Raw genomic sequence first — 20,470 nt, 5'->3', positions numbered from 1 at the left:
ATGCCAAACTAAACAACCATTGTTACCAGCTACAGCATATTTGTCTTCATCAGTGTTTTCCGAGACATTATTTCTGTACCTATAGTGTTGCAGAATTTCGTAAAGATACGTTTTCAACTACTTTTCGGATATTAGCCAATTATCATATTTGTTTTTACAATATTTATGCCCTCTGGGTCAAATTCTGCTAAGTACTGAATTACTAGGTAGGATTTCAAGACTCTGTTTCCCATGTTGGCAAGGCTAACCCAAACAATTCCTCTAGACTTTAAGAACAAGCTAGCTAAATTCAACCTATCACAGCACTCAAATGAGCTCATCTCTCTATGTGACAGTGTTTTCAAGCTGAAACTGTACAATTTCTTTGATAGAAATTTTTCTGCAGAAATCTCCTCCCATGTTTCCATTATCTCCGTTTTTTTCTGACATTGTGATGTATAAAGTAACAAGGCGAGCAACAACAATGGAATCATCAGCAACAAACTATGGCCCATATTTATACTTTTTTAGCGCCGCATTTGTGCCGCTTTTTTGAAGCAAGAGCAGTGCAAACTTACAAAATACAGTGTATTTTGTAAGTTTGCTCCGCTATTGTGTCAAAAAGCAGTGCAATGCGGTGCTAAAAAAGTATAAATATAGCCCTATATGTCCATATTTGTGTTCCATAATTTGAGGAGGATAGCATTATGATCATTTACATATTTAAAGGCCTTTGATTTTCTTGTAAGTGTATGCCTCACTGCAGATAAAAAGCTGTTCACTCCTTCTTTAGAGATAATAGACCTTGGAAAGCCAAAACGACATCTTGTATAAAACTTTCTTCTACATCCATATCTTCAATGGCAATACTTTTCATATCTATGTATTTGGAAACCTAGAACTTGCTGTCTTAGTGTTTTGTTATTATTGTCATCTGGGATGCTGCATGTAACATATTGCTCTATGAAAGACAATACAGCATTATTAGTATCAATTCCAAATGTTGGTGCATCCTTTATCCATAAGTGCATTTTGTATATGAGGAGTACCTTTTGACTGGCATTCGTTTTGCCCCAAAAAATCTGTTACTTCTCCGAGAAGAGGGTTTGTTCTATTACATATAAAAGCCATAATTCCTTGAAACTTGTGATTGAAATACCTGCATATATTAGCAAGAGCATGCCAAGTGCATGGGCAGTGTGGGAGCCCCTGGAGCTCCCATCACCCAGTCTCCACCAGCCTTGACCTGGCAGTAAAGCCACTGTGTGAACGCCAGCGGAGAGATGGGTCGTAATCCCCAGGGCAGCGCTGCTTGCACTGACGGAATTGGGACTGCCAGCACTGCCAGGCCATCAGGCAGCTGAAAAATGACAGTGCCAGTGGTCCTACCGTGGTGGTAACGCCACAATCATAATGCTATGGTCGGGCCGCTGCTTTAGCGGTAGTCTGATCGTGATCTTGACCCGGGCGGTCTAGAGACAGCCAGGGTTGGTCTAGAGACTCCCAGGATCATATTGGTGCCTGACTCCTATCTTAAGAATATGGATAACAGCATATGAGAGTCCAGATAAGTCACTCTCAAATAGCAGATGGAATATATAAGGAATACATTGTCAAAACCTAGAGTCCTCTGAATATAGTCTAGTTGACCTGTATTCAGTTGTTGGTATTTGTACAGGATGGTCATTGTAACGGCCACCTAATCCTGTGGGAAATAGGTGTGGAAAGAAACAAGCCTCTAAACCTTTTTCCCAGACACTCAATGAAGCTTCTCTAGCTTTTTTCATTTGAAACAAATTAATAACATCCCCAACCAGATCTTTGTAGTGTTGTGGATGAATACTATAGTGTTCATATATTTCTTCTGATCTCTGCTTATCCACTTTTTCAATTTGTCCACTAGATTTTAGTACTTCATGTTCAAAACAGTTAACATCTCCAGTAATATCAACATTTTTATAAAATACCTCATTTTCTTTCAAATATATTGTAGCTTTTTTTAATTTATTCACAGCCACTAATTTTTGCCAGATCTTTTTTACTTATCATGGGAATTCCATTAACTAGAATAATCAGTGGTTCAATTACATCTTTTTAGACAACCACAGTATCAACATTTTAAAATAAACCTAGAGGTAAATGTGCAACTCTTCCCTTAAGCCCTTTTTGTAGTCCTGTAACTGGCAGTTTCCCTGTTTTTGGCTCCATTTGAACAATGTCTTGAAACGGATGTTCAGTTTGTATTAAAATTGATTCATACACATTTAATTAATTAAGTTCATGTCGCATGGGTACCAATTATAATCTGTTATGAATTGCTCAAGCTGGAATTGTATTATCTTCTAATTTGTCATAATAATACTTACACATTATTTGCTTTTTGGCTAAATAAAAGCATTCTTCTACAAATAGATATGCACCAAATTCCTGCCACTTATCATTGTTGTCTTCTTCAGTTTCAGAAAATACAACTACATTACGAGTTTGGTTTTTATAGTGAGTACGGCAACAACAAACACAAATATACTCTGGTTTCTCAGAAGACACTGAATTGAACTTGTCTATTTCTTTTCTAAATTTTTCAAAACTAATTTCTGTGTCTACATTCTCTACACCTCGAATCAGCCCATTCTCCCTATTCTCTTCTTCGGGGCCAAAGAAACTGAACTGAATGTCTTCAGAAACATATCAACCTCTGCCACAGTTCCATGTAAGAGAGCTCTGTTCAAATCTCCTAAACATAAAGCTGAATTTTTCACATAATAAAGTATCCTTGCCAAATTTTGCATTCTTGAGTGTTGCAAAGCTAGAATTCTAAAGTGATAAAAAGTGCTTCTACCCACTTTCTTTGAAAGACATGCCACTGAATGGCCTTGTAAGTTAGTATATTTTCTAACTCTACATGGATCTCATTCTTGAAGCATTTTAATTTTCAGTTTCAGGCTTCTCCATTTAAATTCTCAAAAGAAAGCTTTCAATTTATTATTTGATCCCTGAGGAATGCCTCAAATACTTTGAGACTTCTACTTGTATCCAGGAGCCAGTTTATACCTTCCTTGCACTTCTTCAGCTATCACTTCTTCTACATTCATAGCAACTATCTCCTCTTTTTCTAAAGGATTACTGTCTTTTACTTCATAATAATGACCAGCTGTGTCAACTGCATGCACTACCTGGAAATTACTCTCTTCATCGAAAAACGGTACAACTGTATGCATTACCTGGAAATTACTTCCTTCATCAAAAAACGGTTCTGTACTAGATGTGTGCACCCCTTCACCTTTCAAAATTTAGCAAACATTACTTTTGTTAATAACTCTCTTTCTTAATGTTATTTTCTTCATGGACTGTTTTACCTAGTGTCTTCATTCTGTTCAATAGTCAAATAAAATGTTTTCTCTTCACAACAAGTGCGTTGTCAATTACATTCTCAACATGATACCTTTGCTTTATAATAGCACTTTTCTGCTTATACTTTGTCATCTTGTCCCACAACTTTTGAAGTACCCTGTTTCGAAAAAGTTTTACTATTAATTCCATGAATTGTTGATGTCTGAAACTCTTATTAGATTTCCTGATTCTCATAACATCAGTTCATTCCTCTTTATTACTACATTCCAAGCTTCTACTTTTAATTGACGTATTTCTCTCATTTTACTTTTTACAACACATTTTACCAGTGACTGTTTTCTTTCTTTGGACATGTTCTACCTTATTTTGTTTTTTTGCTGTCAGTTTTAAGCAGGTAGCAGAGTTGTTTTCGTATTTTTCTTTCTCTTGTGTTAGGCAGTGGAAATCGTATTTAGCTAGAAGTAGATATCTGGAAAACAAATAAATACATTTAGCAATACAGAAAAAAAAAACTTTAGAAGAACAATTTCTAATACAAAGTTGAGTTGAAATAAAAATGCACACATACGCTACATGACTATGTGCCTGGGTGTGCCAGAGTATGCATGAGTGCGTGCATCAATGTGTCAGTAAATGCATGAGTACCATGAATGTGTCAGTGTATGCATCAGTGTGTTCTTGGGAGTTATAGTCTATGCATGAGTGTGCTCCCAAATGTGTCACTATATGCATGTGTGTGTGCCTTAGTCTCTCAGTATATGCATGAATGTACATGCGGATGTGTCAGAGTATGCGGGCCTGGGTGGATCAGTGTGTGCCTGGGTGTATCAGTGTATGCCTCAGTCTGTGCCTAGCTGTGTCAGTGTATGCATCAGTGTGTACCTGGTTGTACTAGTGTGCCAGTGTAAGCATCTGTCCGTGCCTGGGTCATTTACACATCAGTGTGTGCCTAGCTGTATACGTTTATGTATCCGTGTGTGCCTGGGTCTGTCAGTGTATATATCATTGTATGCCCGGGTGTATCAGTGTATGCATCAGTGCGTGTTTGGGTGTAGTAGTGTATGCATCAGTGTGCCAGTGTATGCATCTTTCTCTGCCTGGGTGTCTGAGTATATGCATCAGTGTGCATCTGAATGGCTCTGTGAATGCATCAGTGCATGCACCAATGTGTGCCTGGGTGTGTCAGTACATGCATGATTGCATTAGAGGGTGTGTCAGTTTATGTATGAGAGTGTGTCTGGGTATGTCACTGTATTCATGAGTGAGTGCATGCCTGTGTCAGTGTGTAGATGTGAGTGTGTCTGTGTGTCTCAGTGTATGTTTCAATGTGTACCTGAGTATGTCAGGGTACATAACAATATATGCCTGGGTGTGTCAATGCATGGATCACTGTCACCTGGGTGTTACAGTGTGTGCATTACTGTGCACCTGGGTGCCTCAGTCAATGCATCAGGATTCACCTGGGTGTGTCAGTGCATACAGCAGTGTGTGTCGGGATGTGTTGGTGTATTAATTATTTAGTGCGCCCTTGGTGTGTCAGTGTATGCATCCGTGTGTGTCTAGGTGTGTCAGTGTGTGCATTAGTGTGTGACTGGTTATGTTAGTGCAACCATGGCTGAGTGTGTTAGTGTTTGTGTTAGTGAATGTACGAGTGGCTTCCTCAGTGTTTCATTAGATAAGTGACTGACTGTTTCTTTATGTTATCAGCTATATGAGTCCCATATCTCTACTAGAGTGCAAATATATCTGGGCATGGGGTCTGGAAGATAATATCTTAGTCAGTGAAATTCAGAAGGACGTTTCATGTTTTCATACGAAAGCAAACCCTCCTATGGCCTATGTGCATCTCAATTAAAGGTAAACGGGGTGTATAAAGCTTCTGAAACACATTTTCTAATACCAAGTCAAATTAAAAATAAAACTGTGTACCTAGGGTTATCTTTAGTAACCTAAACCATATTTAAACCATAACCGTAATTTATCTAAATAAGAATCTATACCATGAGTGTAGAAAACTACATATTGCAATCATGGTATTGGTTCCTAAAGAGATCTCTTACTGCAGCATATATACTTACAGTCTGCATATGTATATAAATAAATATATGTGCCTGTTTATGAGTCTAACTGTGAGTCTGCCTATATATTTTTATCATTTTGTAAGTGGTTAACAGTATAGGTTAGAGGCTCATATATAACTTAACATGGCAAGTACATTTTTAAGGCAGCAAAACTTAGGCCCTCATTATGAACACAGCGGGAAAGACCGCAGCGCCAGCGGTAGCGGTAGCTACCACCAACAGGCTGGCAGTTTGGGCCGCCAAATAATGAAGCACATGAAAAACAGGCAGTCTGAAAAACACTAACCGCCAGCAGAGGAGCGTCGACAACAACAGAAGAGGCTGGACACCGGCCGATGAAAAAAGGCCCTACCTGCCCAACAAATAATGAAGCACTAGACCGCCGTCAGTTCCGGGTAAGGGAACCACCACCACCACTCAAAGCCAGGTGGAAACGAACCAAATAAAAGGAAAGACTCACCGGAGGCTCACACAACACGACAAAGCAGACATGGAGAGAGAGTTGAAATCATGCCAGTGCTGCTCCTTGCCATATACCTCCACGACTGTGACCGCCGACAAAGACGATGACGGTAAGTGCCGCAACCTACTAAACAAGGGAAGAAAGGGCACAGTGACATACCAACTCACTCCAACCACCCTGTAACACACCCACAATCCCTCACATCACAAGGCATACACACCTGAGCAAGAGGTATTTACCCGACAAAAAGCCAAGACAACCTGACTAAAGTACCCACATGTGCACAACCCCCCAACAATGAAATGAGGAACCACAGATCCAGAGTGTGCCAACACCAACACTGGGCACACAAACTTTATTAAAGCTCCAGGAGCAACAGATTGTCCAAATGAGGCCATTGGCCAGTCCAAATCAAAAAGGCTGATGGGCCCAAATGGCCCGAACTTGACTCCCACATGTGCACATGGTACTCCAACATAAAGGGGCATCAATGGGGCAGCCAGGCACCTCAAGGAACAGGGGCAGGAGGTAGAGGTGGTGGGGACATACATCTGGGGGGGGCTTGGGCTTATGTTTGTGTGGTGGAGGGGGTTTTGGTTTTGCTTTGGAAGGTGGGAGAGTGGGTTTGGACCTGGGGTGGCAGATGGTCCGGGGCCATCACGGGGCCTCTTGCTGACTGGGGAAAATGCACTGGAATGGGAAGGGCAGACAGGGGCGGACTTGGACATGGAAGGAGTGGACAGCGCAAGGAGGTGTGCATATTTAGGGAAGGGATGGGCCAGTGGATTCATAAAGGTCCACATGGGATAGGAAAGGTTTCTTAGGGGCAGTCGGGGTGGACCACCTGGAAGGGGTGGGAGTGGAGGTAGAGGGAGTGGTTGTAACAGGTGTAGGTGTGCATGACGTGGATGCAGGTGCCTGAACAGTATGCTAAGGTGTGGTGGATGTGTGTTGGGTGGGTGTCTGTGAACATCTGAGTGTAATGTGAGGTGGAAAGGTAGACATAGTGGGACAAGACAGGCTGCCAGTGTAAATGGATGTTGTCTGGGTGTCTGCTAATTTGGTGAGAGTGCTGCAAGTGTTATTCAAAGTCGTTGTGGTGAGTGCAGGTGTGGTGTCTGGGGTGCATGACTGGATGTCTGATGTTGTGGTGACTGCAAGAATGGGGTCAGCAACAGTGAATGAGGGTGCAGTGCTTGTGAGTGTGTATGTAGACGTGACAGACAGGGAGGCGGAAGAGGTGGACACAGTGGGGAAAGTGGATGTTGTTGTGTGTGCCTTATTATGTTGGCTGTGTGTATGCCTGTGGTGGGAAGTGTGGTGCTTGTGTTTCTCTGTGTGCTTCTTGTGTGTTGAGGTGTGTGCATGGCTGTCTGAAGGTGTGCTTGGGATGGGTGAAGGGAGTGGGGTGCTGGAAGGGGTAGAGGTGGTTGGAGGGGGGACGGAAAGACCAGGGACACTGGCTGCTGTCAAAGAGGAGGCCAGAACCTGAAAAGATCTCTGTAGGCCAGACATGGCAACGTGAATGCCTTCCAGGTATGCATTGCTGCATCTGGGATGTGAGCCCTTGGATAGCATTCACAGTGGTTGTCTGCCTACAGAGCTGGTCCTCAGGAGGTCAATAGCTTCCTCCGTGAGGACAGCAGGGAGGACTGGGGCAGGTGATGAGGTGCCTGGGGAGAAGGAGACGCCCACACTTCTGGGTGAGCGGGCACGGGCAACTGGGTGGGGTGCAACTGGGAGGGCGGTGATGGTATGGGGGTGGCGGAAGTTGTCAAAGATTGGGTGGGCCCACTAGACTCTGCCACCACCAGGGAGCTCCCATCGGAGGAGGTATCAGAGTCACTATCTCCAGTGGTAGTAGCCTTCCCCATGGTACTCCCCTCATCCTCCAACCCACTGGTCCCCTTGGCGTCTGTAGACTCTGCCTCCTTGGAACTGTGGGCCGCTGCATCCCCACTTGCCGGTGCCACTGCTTCCTCGCCAGATGATGCTGATGTACACAGACAACACAAGAGTAAAGGGGTGGGGAGACAAAACAGGAGAGAGAATATTAACATCTGAACGGATGTACATACTCTAACCCAGCTAATATACCAACATGCAGCACCTACAGCTATACTCATGGCTATGCCCCTGACTACTGGCCACAACCCTAGTATACAACCATCTCCCACATTACAGAAGGACCTGAAGAACTGCAGACCTGTCCCTTATCATCTAACTGCCCATGGGGGCCATGTTGCTAAATGACAACAGTCAGAGTCCCTGCCACTAGACAGCATACATAATACAGCACTCTCAGACATCCATCCAGAAGGCATTAATTGGTCTTGGTACTCACCCCCTTGCGTCTGCTGTGCAATTTTCAAGTGCCCTTCCAAGTCTGGATATGCACCTCCAGAATGCCCTTCATTAGGGGGGTCAGGGCCCGAAGGGCACCCCTTCCTCATTGGGAGGACTTCCCAAGCTGGGCCTTGCAGGTCTTCTTCGGCCTGCGCCGCAGGTCCTCCCATCGCTTCCTGCAGTGGGTGCTCCACCGGTTGTAGACCCCCAGGGTCCGCACCTCTCTGGCGATGGCGTGCCAGAGTCCCCTCTTCTGAAGGGCACTGACCTGTAGGGTCACACAGAAAAGAAACACTGAGGTTAGTAAAAGTACCTTTGATACCGCTGGCCATACGTCCCCTACGGGACAGACACTTAAAACAGTATTCCAGCACCTCACTCGTGCTGAATGTCATGGACTCGATGGCTGTGCAGTTACAAATCGTGCATACATGCATACAGCCATCCACCACCATCACACGCATCCATGCACCCCATTTACCTACTCACCTGCACCTCTGGTCGACCATATAACTTGGCATACAGGGGTAGGACCCCGTCGACCAGCTTCTCCAGCTCCTCCGTGGTGAAGGCCGGGGCCCTTTCCCCTGTTACTGGTGCCATTTCCAGGACCAGAGTCAGGACACAGCAGCACAGTCAGTGTAGTACTTGCATGAACGGAATCTGGGAGTCAAGTGAACCTGGGGTGACGAAATGGCGTACTCTCCATGGTGGTGTGCACTGTCAACGCCGGCGGAGATCATGATAGGCCCATATTCCCCATTGACAACCATGTTAACCAATAAATGGGTGCACGGTGGTGAACACCACCTTACGCCAACCTCTGGCGGTATGAGGTCACTTCCACTGCTACATATCTGGATGACAGGGGGCTGACATTTTGTGAACTACTACGCAGGTATTATTTGGTCATGGGCCCCATGCAGGCCCTTTGGACCCCAGCCCTCAAACGCATGCCCAAAATACTATTAACTCACCACTACCGTCCAGATGTATCAGTTAGGACATGTCACTCCAGTTTAACATCCTACAATGCATATGTGTCATCTAAATGTTTGACAGCAGTGTTGAATGCACAACATGTTGTGCAAATGAATTTGTGTCCCTCACATGTGCTCTCCACTCCTCCTAGGTACAGACCCATGTGGTGAGGGAGGGCCCCATCTGTGTAGAGACCATTTGTTGATTTGGAGACTATGGTGGAACATCACATCATTATTACTCGTGCTACTATTCGTGAACTTTGTGCATTTCTGGATCCAGTACTGAAACCGGCTAATCGGAATCAGCATGCCATCCCTACTGAAGCGCAAGTGCTCTCTGTACTCGATTTCCAGGCCACGGGCTCATTTCAGGTGACAGTGGGAATGAGTGCAGTGTTTTCACAGCCAATGTTTTGCCTTATCCTGTCTGGTTTCCTGGATGCATTTGTACAACACCTGCAGTCTTATGTGAGGTTTCGACAAAGTGCTGAACTACCTGCCATTAATTCAGACTTTTATGCCTTTGCCAACATTTCCCATGTGAGAGGTGCCATCGATGGCACCCACATAGCTCTCATCCCCCCAAGAGTTTGGGAACAGGTGTACAGAAACATGAAGAACTTCCACTCCATGAACATTCAATTGGTGTGTACAGCAGACCAATACATCTCACATGTGAATGCCATGTTCCCTGGATCAGTCCATGATTCATTTGTGCTGAGTAACAGCAGTGTGCCACACCTGATGGAACAACTACAAGGGGACAGAGGATGGATCATAGGTGAGTGTGTCTGCCACTTTTTATGTACATAGCTGACAGCCAGGCTCTCTGCAACTTAGGGTAGTTAGTTACAGTCATGTTCTACCCACTTTTGCAGGTGATTCTGGCAATCCCAACATGCATTGGCTCCTGACACCATTGAGCAATCCTAGAACAGTTGCTGAGAGGAATTACAGTGCGGCCCATGGACGTACTAGGAGGGTGATTGAGCGCACTATAGGTCTCCTGAAGGCCAGATTCTGTTGCCTCCATCTCTCTGGGGGTTCCCTGTACTTTGGCCCTGAAAAGGTGTGAAGAATAGTGGTGGCCTGCTGCATGCTGCACAACGTGGCTGTGAGGAACTCTATCCCCCTCTTGGAGGAGGATGGTGCTGTATATCCAGACCAGCTTCCTCTGAGACGGGATGAGAGTGATGGTGATGTTGAAGAGGGGGAAGATGTACACTCCAGGAACCAACTGATCCAACTATACTTCCAGTGACTATGAGGTACTGTTCACTGATGTTGTAGTCTATACTGCATACTGTCAGTCTGACTTATTCTCTATGGGCGTGTGGGTTCTGTAGCCATTATACCGTAACATGAATTTCAAATGCTATGTGACATGATAAACAACATGTTAGACATTTCTGTTTACTTCACACCATGTTGTGCGTGGGGTGCAATTCCTGCAATAAAGATCTGATTATTGAATTTAACTGACAAATGCATTCACACTTTGATTTGATTCAACATAATGACAGGGGACATTGAAATTGGTTTACATGTGTTTTATTAGGTGTCAGGGATGCATTGGTGCTCTTTACAGTGATGGGAGTGGGCTGATGGTGGGTGTCCATACTGGCTACATGGTATCAGCGATTGTTGGCAGTGGTTATATGTCCATCTGTACTTTACTAGTTGTTGAGTTGCTATTGGCAGGTGAGGATGGTGGTTCAGTGGCACACTTGGGAGACAGTTCATGTCAGAGTCACTTCTTTGACAGTGCATTGGTCTTGGCTGGTGTACCAGTGCCATAACTGGGCCTGGGGGACCGTTTGAGTGTCTGTTGTTGGGCTGTGCGGGTAGGGGTGCTGGTCTCCTGTGTGTCTTTAGACAGTGGCACCAGTCCAGTTCCTGCTGCTGATGTTGATGGCTGGTCTGTATCGTGGTCTGTGGTAGGGGCTTCCTGGTTTGTGGGTGTCTCGGGCTGGGTCGGGAAGTGGTGCAGCAGCACCCCTGCAATAGTGGCCATGGTGGCATTGAGCTGTTTCCACTGCTCCATGGCCTCTTGGTGGTGTGCTATCTGCAGCCTTTGATTCTGATCCAGGGTGGCCATGATCTGGCCCAAACTGTCCTGGGTATGGTGGTATGCTCCCAGGACCTCTGAGATCACCTCCTGGGCTGCAGCATCCAACTTTTGGCCTCACCCTGGGCCACTGATACCCTCCCAATGGGCCTAGCCCCATGTGCCTGTGTCCCCTACACAGGTCTGGCGATACCACTTGTACTGGGACCATTGTCATCCTGCCTCTTGCTAGGTGGAGACTCTGGCTTCTGTACTTGTGTTCCACCAGTCTGTGGCCTGGATACACTGGTGTGGTGTCATTTGCCATGTGCTGATGTTGGTGGCTGGGTGGTAGGGGTAGGGCTGCTGGATGGTGACAGTCCAGGACTGTGTGAACATCCAGGGTATTCCTCACTGTCCAGAGTTCCCTCTCCAGTGTCCTGAGTGGTGCCTCTGTCTCCATGTTGGGTGCTGCCACTCCATGTCCTTTCCGTCAGGGTGGCATGGTTGGTAGTACCTGTGGGGGGAAATTGAAATGTATGTTACACTTACAAAATCGGATGGGGTGCACATTGTAGGCCTCTTTTGTGCAGGTTTTCCACTGTTGGACCATGCAGGGTACTTTTGTGATGTTGCCATTGCATTTAGCATGGGATGTGGAGATGCATTGTGGGTGGTGTAGTGCCAATATGATACCTTGCAGGGGTGGGTGGCTGTGTACAGGGGGAGGGATGTGGGCCTGTTAGTGGGTTTGTGGGTATGGAAGGTGACTGGATGTAGTGATTGTGGCCAGGGTGGGGTGTGGTCCTGGTGGTAGTTGGAGGGGTCAGGTTGTGCATGCATTACAGGTGTGGTGGATACAGGGTAATTGTAGATGACTTACCCGAGTCCATTCCTCCAGTGAGTCCAGTGAGGCCCTCAGGGTGCAAGATGGCCAGTACCTTTTCCTCCCAGTCGGTGTAGTCAGGGGGTGTTGGTGGGGGTCTTCCCAGTCTTCTGGACCACAATGTTGTGCCTGGATGCCATGGACCTCACCTTCCTGCACAGGTCGTTCCATCTTTTGCAGATGTCGTCCCTTGTGTGTGGATGGTTTCCCTCTGCATTGACCTTGTTCACTATTGTCTGCCATAACTCCATCTTCCTGGCGAAGGGTGTGTGCTGGACCTATGGATGGACCTTGAGTAGCTCATCCACCATTGTTCCTAACTCCCTTTTGGTGAAGAGTCGGTGCTTAGGGGGTGCCATTGTGTGTTTTGTGGGTGGTGTGTGGATATTGGTGAGGGTGCTGGTGTGTGCTTGGCTGTGTGAGTTGTGTGTTGTTGTATTCAGCGTCTGCTTGAGGTGTTGTCAGTCTGGCTTCTCCTATTGGCGATGCAAAGGATTGTGGGGTGTGTCTGTGAGTGTTTCATGGTGTTGTGGATGTGTGTCAGGTGTGTGGGTTTCAAACTTGCCAATGTGTGCATTTCTTAGCGATGTTCATAATGACCCCCTTAATATGACTTTTTTTTATCTTTTTTGCACACAGCAACCTCCTCTATCGCCTACATAGACTATATCTGACTCCTTCACTTTCTACAGTGAATTAACAGTTTAAGTCTTCCTAAGCAGGTATTTAATGCTAGCTGAAACTAACTAACAGTACATCTTGACACTTAGGCTTTCAAGTAGTATGCTTCAGTCATGTCTGTGTCTAAGTGGTAATGAAACAATCTCTATCATTTCTCAATACATATTTTACACTCTCTATGAGTTCAGGATTGCTTTTATAAACATCCATATCAGTTTAGGAATACATATTTAAGTTTTTAAAACTCAGTACAACATTTTTAATGATTTGATGACTACTCACTGCAATTTGTATACTAGCTTTAACATAGCTCAGGAGTCAGTTTAGTATACTGAAATACAACAAAAAACAGCCATCAAGCACCTTTTCCAATTTCAAATAAATCCTTCAGTTATTTATTGGATGACTTGTATAATTCCTTTACATGAATCGCAAACCTACTATGTATATGTGTTAGGGCATTTTGTCAACATACTGCTCAGTTTAATTCACCTAATATTCATTAATTCCTTAATTAATACTTTGTTAAATAAACTTCATTTCACTAGACATACCTGATTAGTGTTCTTGTTGGAGTGTATGTTTGTCTTTCAGTATCAGTTATCATTTTTCTCTCACTGAGAAATGCACAAAACACAACCACAAGATTGATAATACACTCTCAAAGAAGGAAACCATGACGGGCAACCTTTTCAACTTTGCTTTGAAGGTTACCAGATCAGAAAAACAATCATAATCTCCCTTTCATGTTAAACATATGCTCCACCACTTACCTCTGCTTTCTATAGTTACCCTTTCCAACAATCCTTAAAAGATAGCCCAATTCACCATGTAAATCCACAAGTGGATCCGCGGATCCACAGGGAAGCTCGGAAATAATTTTTTCAACATAATAAAAAACACAACCCTATCTGTACTCCTTTTTCCAGACAAGAGCATATCTCAACACCAAATAATCATTTCAATTTATTATTGCCTCTACATTTGCAATAACAAACTCAGTCTACTCTTTTTGTATTCTCTTTCCCCTCATGCTCCTGCAGCTCTGTTACCATGGACCACAGTCTGCAGCATTCTCCTGCAGGAGGTCACAAGTTCATAACAGTTTCTGAGTGAAGCACGCTTATGATTAATCAATCTTTAGCAGGTGTGGTTGACGTTTTCACAATAAACAGATCACAGGTAGTAATACTGTTTTCCAATTTTTGTAAAGCCAATCCAACATTTATTTACAATTCACATAACCTCACTACCTACCTCCACCAAAAAACATATCTACAACAACCAATCAGATCTGTTCTTTCAGATTATTTCTTCTACCCTCCCTTTTTATTGAATTTGATTTAAAACCAGCCTCATTCTGTTGCAGCTTTCTCCTGGGTATCACTCCAGATTGCCTCTGAGATGCTCAGAGTGTGGATTATGGGACACAGCTTTGTGTTTTGGGCCAGAGAGAGGGAAAACAAAGTGGTGTTGGCAGGGACCTGGGTTCATCTAATGTGGATATTACTTGAGTTGGCCAAAGAGGGTTAAAGTGGCATCAATTACTCCCTTTGGTTGAAACCATTATGGGTTGTCAACATCCAAACCTTATCATTGTGTAGTGTGGTGGCAATATCCTGGTCACAGTTACAGGGGATAGTTTGGAACTCCCAAAGAAGGATACCTTTGGAAAATAAATGACACTTTTCCTACACTCTGCCTTTATTTTTTTCAAACATTTGACCAAGGCAGAAGTGGAACTGGTGAACTCACTTCCCCCCAGGCCGATCTCACTCTGGGGACCCCATCCCCTGAAGCCTGGCATATATATTTTTTTTGGGGGGAGGAGGGCTGCACGCCCCCCCCTCTCCAGGGCCGATCTTGGCCTAAGGAACCACAGGGCCTGGTCATGTGACCTAGGTGAGCCCCATAGCACCCATTCTCAATGTTTGGGGTCCACGGCTGGACATTGAAGGCTCTCATGGTACCAGCTGGCTCCCTCCCTCCCGGGGGAGCCAGCATTGATGTCACAGAGAGGGTGCTGCTAAAGCAATTCCCTCTCTGTGAGAGCAGTTTCCTCTGTGTGCCTGCAGACACCTCCGTGGACAGGCACACAGAGGAAACCTCCACTCCGATAAAGGGAGAGGTGTTTGACATTGGTCATTGGACCGGAGTGTTTACCATTATATGCTCCTTGGGGGGGCTGCGTAGCCTCCCTACAACATTTAATAGCCATGGGAAGGTGGTGGTCCCCGGGACTGCAGGAGGTCTGAAATGAAGCCCCTTTCAAGTTTTTTACAGCTTTACCCGGGGAGGTGGTTCCCAAGGCTGCAGGTGGGCCATGCAGCCCCCGCACCAAATTTACATAATGTCCTGGGGAGGTGGTGGCTGCAGGGGGCCACGCAAACCCCACGCATGGAGTCTTAACAACGCCCCAGGAAGGTAGTGGACCCTGGGGCTGTGGGGGACATGTGACCCCTGCACATTTAACTGAAATCGCCTTGGGAATGTGGTGGCCCTCTGGGCTTATTCAAGCCCCAAATGTCCCTGGGACATGGCCCACCGGGAGGCAAAAGAAAGGGAAAGCATGGGAGACCGTGCCTTTTAAAAAGAAATCTCAGAAAAATCAGCAGATCCATCTGCAGATTTTTCCCATGATGTTTTTTTTTTTTTTAATTATTTTAACCCGGGGTGGGGGGGAGTGTTTCTCTGGGACCTTGGCACCAGAGCTAAGGGGTCAGGATGACCCTACCCAAGCCCCTTTCCTTTCTTTTTTTCTTTTTTTTTCTGGTAGTCGGCTAAAGGCAAGTCCCAAGATCGCTGTCAACACTTCATTGTTGAAGTGTTGGCAGTGAATCAGATATCAGCACAGACACAGTTGGATCCGCAGTGGATCCACGTTCCTAGATATCTCTATTTTTTTGGCCTTAGATTTCTCTAAAACTACTGAACGGATTTCTGCCAATACACAAAAAGCGTAATCTACGGACCAGGATCTAGCTTCCTGACAAATTTAGTGTAACTTTGTTCAGTGGTTCGAACCGTAGGCGTGTCTAACGTCCTACAGAAAAATGAATGGGGAAAATGCATTTTGTGACCCCCCTCCCTTTTTCTCGGCCCTTGCTTGAGGAATCACCTTATAACTTTCAAGACAGCAGCTGTACTGACCAAAGTATAAGTTATATAAGCTATGTATATATATATATGTTACTGGCGGTTGCCAGTAGGTAGTTATAGTTAGGACCTAGTTTCCATGGATAAAACAATTTTTGATTTACCGTTTGACCAATCTTCATGAAACTTTCCAAAAAAAGTGTCAAGTCTTGTTTTGCATGGAAAGTTTTGCCATGGTCCATCAAGTGGGGGTTGAGAAAAAGGAGGGTCAAAAAAGGGCGTTTCTCATGTTAATTCCAATAGAGTATTTAGACATACCTGCAGCCCAAACCGCTGGATGGAATTTGGCATAGGGCCTTTTTCGGGAGATCATGATTTTTGTTATTTGGTGTAAATCAGGAGTTTGTGAGATAATACAAGGAAAAGTAATAGAGATATCCAAGGCCACAGACAATGGAGATCTTGTGCTGAGATCTGATTGACTGCCAACACCAGGAAGTGTTGTCAGCCTTTTTGGGACTTGGCTTCAGGCAAGCAGCAGACATGCACACAATAGGGTGGAGAGCCAGGGGAAAGCTGTGAGAAGGAGGGAAAGGCAGAGAGAAGGCATGCACATGACGGTGCTGAGAGCATAGGGAAAGAAGTGAGAAGGAGGGACAAGCAAGCAGCAGGCACACACAATGGGACTGAGAGACCGGGGAAAGACGTGAGAAGGATGGACTGGCAGGCAGCAGGCACCCACACAATGGTCCTGGAGCCCGGAGAAAGCAGTGAGAAAGAGGGACAGTCAGGCATCAGGTACATACACAATGGGGCTGAGAGCACAGGGAAAGCAGTGAGAAGGATGGACAGGCAGGCAGCAGGCACGTACACTAGGGGGCTGAGCGCATAGGAAAATCAGTGAGAAGGAGAAACAGGCAAGCAGCAGGCATGCACACAGCAGGGCTGAGAGCCCAGGGAAAGCAGTGGCATTGAGGGAGAGGAGGGCAGCAGACACCCACACAACGGGGTCGAAAGCCCAGGGAAAGGAGTGACAAGGAGGGAAAGCCATAGAGCAGGCATGCAAAAAACTAGGGGGGAACAAGGAGAAAGCAGTGTGAATGAGAGAAAGACAAGCAACACGCAGCACAAAATGGGCTGAGAGGAAGTAGAAAGCAGTGAGAAGGAGGAAAAGTGAAGAAGCAGTCACTTACAAGATGGAGATTAGAGAAAATATAAAGCAGTGAGAATGAGGGAAAGCAAGAAGCTGCTGTGCACAAAATGGGACTTTGAGCAAGGAGAAATCAGTGAGATAGAGGGAAAGGCAAGCAGCATGCACTGGCAAAACGGGGCTTAGAGCAAGGAAAAATCAGTGAGAAGGAGGGAAAGTCAAGGAGCAGGCACACAACAAAACAGGGGGGGTAGCAAGGAGAATGCAGTAAGAATGAGCAAAAGGCAAGCAGCAGGCACACACAACAACCTGTTTGTTGTGTGCCTTCAACTTGCTTTTCCCTCGATGGCTGTGCACAGTATATGGTTGGATGCACTCACAGGGGTTGGATGCATGTGGGGGGGTTGGCAGCAGGGCCCTGCTGCAGGCCTCGCCTTACGGTCACCCCCCTCAGTGCATTAAAAAAGACATAGAAATTCAATGAAAAACAGAAAGATTACAGGAATGTCATAGTTAGGAAATAAAATAAAAAACCTTACAAATTCACTGAAAAAAAACAAAGGTTATAGGGACTTTATGGTTATGAAATAGGTTAGAAAATACCTTACAAATTTACTAAGAAACCAAAGGTTATAGGGATGTTATTGCTAGGAAATAGAATTTAAAAAACTTAGAAATTCACTAAAAAGCTAAGTTTACAGGGACATTATAGTTAGGAAATAGAATACAAAAAATAGAAATTCACTGAATAAACAAAAGGTTACAGGGACTTTATAATTAGGTATTGAATTTACTCCCACAAAGCCATAGAAATGTACCAGTCATAGTTACCAGCCCTAACTATAACTTACACCCCAGCAATGCACTGCTTATGACCTCACATATTAGATCACTCATGTCATGGTCAGTGACATCACAGATGACACAAGCAGTGCATTGCAGAGGAGTAAGTTATAGTTAGGGGTGGTAACTATAACTGCTGAATTTCTATGGTTTGGTTTCAGTAAATTCAGTACCTAATTATACTGTCCCTGCAACCTTTAATATGTACAATTACATATTTTCAATCAACCTTCTGGTTACTGGCAGCTTTCATCTTCAATGCCACTGATTTATGAAGATAGTGAAGCGGTAACTGAAGTCACTAAGTTCAGTCTTTCCTTCACCACCTCGATTTGAAGAACGATAAATCAAAGGCTTAAAGTGAGAAGAGTCTCTGTAACAGAGGGTGCTGGGCAGTCACCATGGGTCCACTGCTGGACACAATGCGGAAACGTTCAGCATCATATGGAGCATCAGATTTCCTTCTTCACGTCCGTCAAGCATTCACTAAATCTCCTCTTCTCCTCTTCTAAAAGTGATATTCTTTGCATGTCGTCTCTTGTACACAAAGGCTTTCATTTTCTGCTTGTTAACTAAGTCCCTTGTATGAATCATGTTCTCACTACTTTCTCTATTGTTGGTCCATTCAGGTAATTTGGTTGTCATTCCTCTCCTGAACATCAAAGTCACAGGACTTTTGTCTGTGGTCAAGTGAGGTGTTGAAAGATAAGTTTGTAGTGTAGAATTTGATAGTTTTCAAACTGAGCTTCTCAAGAGTTGCACACTGTACTGCTTTCTTTAGCATACTTATAAAAAGATCATTGAGTCCATTGGACTGATGCCACAAAGGTGTAAACTTTTGATTCCTTATATAGAGATGCTCCAGGAATTCTTTGAATTCTCAACTGTTAAAAGGTGGGCCATTATCAGTCTTCGAAATGGGTGGAACACCCCAAGTCTCAAAGATGTCATCCAGTCTCTCAATGACTCAGTCGTGAGTTGTAGATGAGTGAACTTCAACTAATGGAAGTATTCATCCACAATCACAATCAGGTGATGTTTATTATCAAATGGGCCTAAAAAGTTGATGGCTATTCTTTCACATACATTCTCAGGGAGTTCTGACATATTCATATTAAGTTGAGTAACATTTGTAGACAGTAATTGCATAGATTACAGGCCTTGGGTTCTTTTTCAACCCTCTCAACTAAATACAGAAACCAAACTCAGGCCTTCATTATGAGTGTGGCGGTCTTAAGACCGCCATGCTCACGGTGGAGGTCTTACTGCTGTGCTCCCGGCGGTAAAGACCGCCATATTACAAGTTTGACCCTTTGGCTGAAGCCAAACCAGCACAACACTGGCAGTCCTGCTGGTGCAGTTGCACCAGTGTGGCTGGCGGTGAGCTTCTCCAGGCCGGTGGCATGCCTAAGACTGACTATAGGGAAGCAGCAAACTGCCAGGCTTTTCGCTGCGGTCTCACCGCCATGAAAGCCCTGGTTGAAACACATGCGGTGACAAGAATCCCCATTCCTGTTGCTGGCCCACACACTCCCACACGTCCACACACTTCCTGACACATACCCCCACCTGACCACATGCATACATCCAAAAACCCCCACCCAACCGCACGCATACATAGAGACACCCCCACCCAACCGCACACAGACACGCACCCCCACTCGCTTGCACACATTCAGACACGCACCCCCACTCACTTGCACATAATCAGACATGCAACCCCACTCGCTTGCACGCTTATCTAGCCCTCTGCATATTCATGCACACCTCCACCCTCCGCATTCATGCACACAACCACCCTACGCATTCATACACACACTCCTTAACCTCTGCATTCACACACACCACCACCCCCAACCTCCGCATTCATACACTCCCCCGCCCCCAACCTCCACATTCATGCACACTCACAACCTCTGCATACATTCACACCCCATGACCACGTACGCAGACTGTCACACACATGCACACCCATTCTGACACACACTCACACACATGCACGTACACAACACACACATGCACCTACCACACACACTCATCCCCTTCCCGTTGGTCCACCTAACTGTATGGGCTGCACAGCAGCCCACATCGAGGTGGTCATCCGGGAGGGGGTGGATGTCAGGGGTTCCACCGCCAATGCTGCCCCATCGTGCAAAGACCACCGTGACATATTACTGCTTGTAATGTGGCCGGTGGAGCTCTTCCGGCATGGCGGCGCTGGCGGTGGAACCGCCTCTCACCTGCTGTCGGTCAGGCCGACGGTGTTGGATTTCTGCCCGTTTATGGGCAGAAATCTAAAGTTGACATGTAATATGGCGGTCTTCGGACCGCCAACACTGATGATCTGTTGGCGCTCGGTTCAATGGCGGTCATCGCAAAAGACCGATGAAATCGAAATGAGGGCCTGAGTCTCACAGAGCTCTTTTTGTGGCAACGATACCGTGTTGATCCTTTGTGAGCCACTTTAATTATTTTCTGTTGCAGATTCTCCGGAATCAGGATTCTTGACCCTCGCAGTGTAACTCCATCCTGACTTGTGGTCAGTTTATCTTTGTACATTTCTG

At 45.3% G+C, this 20,470-nt stretch overlaps 1 long non-coding RNA gene across 1 annotated transcript in view; it reads right to left on the bottom strand.

Moving 5' to 3' along the window:
* Window positions 1-2,067: 2,067 nt before the first annotated feature.
* The window catches only part of LOC138258782 (uncharacterized), a 116,110-nt gene continuing 97,707 nt past the window's right edge, over window positions 2,068-20,470 (bottom strand). The window contains exon 3 of the long non-coding RNA XR_011198566.1: window positions 2,068-3,799. This is a non-coding gene — a long non-coding RNA (uncharacterized lncRNA). The remainder of the gene's footprint in view (window positions 3,800-20,470) is intronic.

Source organism: Pleurodeles waltl, chromosome 9 (assembly GCF_031143425.1).
Source record: "Pleurodeles waltl isolate 20211129_DDA chromosome 9, aPleWal1.hap1.20221129, whole genome shotgun sequence".
NCBI classification, from domain to species: domain Eukaryota; kingdom Metazoa; phylum Chordata; class Amphibia; order Caudata; family Salamandridae; genus Pleurodeles; species Pleurodeles waltl.
The sequence above is the reverse complement of the archived record's forward strand: the minus strand, read 5'-3'. Positions and strand labels throughout refer to the sequence as shown.